Source organism: Rhinopithecus bieti, unplaced genomic scaffold (assembly GCF_001698545.2).
Source record: "Rhinopithecus bieti isolate Rb0 unplaced genomic scaffold, ASM169854v2 scaffold_71048, whole genome shotgun sequence".
Classification (NCBI taxonomy): Eukaryota; Metazoa; Chordata; class Mammalia; order Primates; family Cercopithecidae; genus Rhinopithecus; species Rhinopithecus bieti.
Window position 1 is genome coordinate 13,607 of NW_016826345.1, and position 3,398 is coordinate 17,004.

Below are 3,398 nucleotides of genomic sequence, written 5' to 3' on the forward strand. Positions count from 1 at the left end.
AGTTAATTTTTCTATATGTGGTGAGCACTGAAGTCTATTTGAAAAACACCGATAGGCCAGACACCTGACATCCCAGCACTTTGGGAGAAGCTGGTGGACTAGTTGAGGTCAGGAGTTCGAGACCAGCCTGGACAACATGGTGAAACCCTGTCTCTACTAAAAATAAAAAATTAGCTGGTTGTGGTGACGCATGCCTGTAATCCCAGCTACTCAGGAGGCTGAGGCGGGAGAATGTTTGAACCTGGGAGGCAGAGGCTGCAGTGAGCTGAGATTGCGCCACTGCACTCCAGCCTGCGTGACAGAGCGAGACTCCATCTCTAAATAAATAAATACATCAATAAATGCATAAAATAAAATAAAATAAAAAATATGGATAGTCAGTTGTTCCAGCATTACCTCATCACTTTTCTCAAAGATCAATTGACCATATATGTATAGATCTATTTCTGGACTCCATATTCTGTTCCTTTGATCTACATGTCTATCCTTAGGCCAATATCACACTACCTTCATAGCTGTAGCTTTATCATCAGTACTGTAAGACCTCAAAGTTTATTCTTGTTTTCCAAAATTGTTTGGCTATTTTTGGTCCTTTTGTATTTTAAATCATTTATCAGATACATTTTAAATCATTTATCAATTTCTGTTAAAAAGCCTGCTGGGATATTGATTGAGATTACATTGAATCAATAGATCAATTTAAGGAGAATTTCTATCTTAACAATATTGAATGTACCAAACCAGAATCATATTATTTCTTTTCAATTATTTATGTCTTCTTCAATTTCTCACAATAATGTTTTACCATTTTTAGTGCAGAGGTTTTGCACACTTGTTAGGTTTATTCCTACATATTTCAGTTTTTTGTTGCTATTTGTAAACTGTAGCTTTTAGAATTTCAATTTCTAATTGTTTATTGATGGTCAGTGGTCTCTGTTCTTATATTTATTATTTCCTTTCTTCCAGTTTCTGGGTTGTTTGTTTGTTTGTTTGCTTGTTTTTTGAGGTGGAGTCTCGCTCTGTCACCCAGGCTGGAGTGCAATGGCGCGATCTTGGCTCATTGCAACCTCTGCCTCCCAGGTTCAAGCGATTCTCGTCCCTCAGTCTCCCGAGTAGATGGGATTACAGGCGTGCACCACCATACCCAGCTAATTTTTTTGTATTTTTAGTAGAGACATGGTTTCACCATGTTGGCCAGGCTGGTCTCGAACTCCTGACCTCAAGTGATTTGCCTGCCTTGGCCTCCCAAAGTGCTGGGGTTACAGGTGTGAGCCACCACGCCCGGCCTCTTTCAGTTCCTTTGAATTTCGTTTGCTCTTCTTTTTCTGACTTTGTATAGGTGGAAATTTAGATCATTGATTTTAAACCCTTCTCTTTTTTTCCCTAAAATAAGCATTTATACCTATAAATTTCTCTCTAAGCACTGCTCTGACAGCACCCTACAAATTTGATATTTCATTTTTATTTTTATTCAGTTAGAATGTCCTTTGTGGTGAATCTCTTTTGGAGGATACAATGAGAACATGGCAGTTTGACAGCCCTCACCAGAACCCAACCATGCTGGCACCCTAATCTCAGACATCCAGTCTCCAGAACTGTGACAAATTTCTGTTGTTTAAGCCACCTATCATACTTAGTTAAAGCAGACATTCATATAAACATTTGCCTTGGCGTTTATTTATAAGAGCCTACAGTCTCATGAATGTGTCATTATAAAACAATTTCAGAGTTTCAGGCCTAGACTTAGCATCGAGTTCAACATCCAAATAGGGCATTTAGTCTTAGCCACGCAGAAGTCGGGTTTCTGGTTTGTTTCGACGCCGGACCGCGTAAGAGACGATGATGTTGGGCACCGAAGGCAGAGAGGGATTCGTGGTGAAGGTCCGGGGCTTGCCCTGGTCTTGCTCGGCCGATGAAGTGCAGAGGTTTTTTTCTGACTGCAAAATTCAAAATGGGGCTCAAGGTATTCGTCTTGTTTCATCTACACCAGGAAGGGCAGACCAAGTGCGAGGCTTTTGTTGAACTTGAATCAGAAGATGAAGTAAATTGGCCTGAAAAAAGACCAGAGAAACTATAGGGACACGAATATGTTGAAGTATTCACAGTCAAACAACTTTGAAATTGGATTTGGGCTGTTGAAGCATACTGGTCCCAAATAGTCCTGACACGGCCATGATGGCTTTGTACGGCTTTAGAGGACTTCCCCTTTGGATTAGGCAATTGGGAAAGGAAATTGATTTCAGTTCTTCTTCAGGGTTGGAAATCGTGCCAAATGGGATAACATTGCCGGTGGACTTCCAGGGGAGGAGTACGGGGGGGCCTTCGTGCAGTTTTGCTTCAAAACCCCAGGAAATAGCGAAAAGGCTCTACAGAAACACCAAGGAAAGAATAGGGCACAGGTATATTGAGATCTTTAAGAGCAGTAGAGCTGAAGTTAGAACTCATTATGATCCACCCACGAAAGCTTATGGCCATGCAGCAGCCAGGTCCCTACGACAGACCTGGGGCTGGCCAGAGGTATAACAGCATTGGCAGGGGAGCTGGCTTTGAGAGGAGGAGGCGCGGTGCTTTATGGTGGAGGCTATGGAGGCTATGACGATTACAATGGCTATAATGATGGCTATGGATATTGGGTCAGATAGGTTTGGAGAGACCTCATTACTGTTTTTCAGGAATGTCTGATCACGATACGGGATGGTGGCTCTACTTCCAGAGCACAACAGGGACACTGCTGTACACATGCTGTGGATTACCTTTACAGAGCTACTGAGATGACATTTATATTTTTTTCACCCACGTCAATCCTGTTGAAGTACACATTTGAATTGGTCCCTGATGCAGAGTAACTGGGTGAAGCAGATGTCAGTTTGCAACTCACGAAGATGCCGTGGGCAGCTATGTCAAAAGACAAAGCACAATATTGCAACACAGATATGTAGAACTCTTCTTGAATTCTACAGCAGGAGCAAGCGGTTGGTGTTATGGTAGCCAAAGATTGGAAGGCATGGGCTTGTCAACCAGTCCAGTTACGGTGGCCCAGACCAGCCAGCAGCTGAGTGTGGTGTATGGAGGCGGCTATGGTGGCAGAGCAGCATGAGTGGATACGACCAAGTTTTACAGGAAACTCCAGTGATTTTCAAATCAAACATTGCATAGGTAACCAAGGAGCAATGAACAGCAGACTACTACGTAGTGGAAGCCGGCTGCATCTATGGGGTGAACGGATGGGCAGGGGATGTCTAGCATGTCCAGTATAAGTGGTGGATGGGAATGTAAATTGATCTATCCTGTGAATCACTACTGCTGGTCAACTTTTTACTTTTTTTAGAAAAAAAACTTCTAGTCTTTAAACAGTTTTGCAAACAAGCTTGTGATTATGATTACTCTAAGTGGAAATC

The 3,398-nt window shown here is 42.3% G+C and overlaps 1 pseudogene; it reads left to right on the forward strand.

Annotated features, from left to right (window-relative positions):
* The first annotated feature begins 1,779 nt into the window (after positions 1–1,779).
* LOC108522947 (heterogeneous nuclear ribonucleoprotein H-like) lies at positions 1,780–3,156 on the forward strand (annotated as a pseudogene).
* Positions 3,157–3,398: the final 242 nt, after the last annotated feature.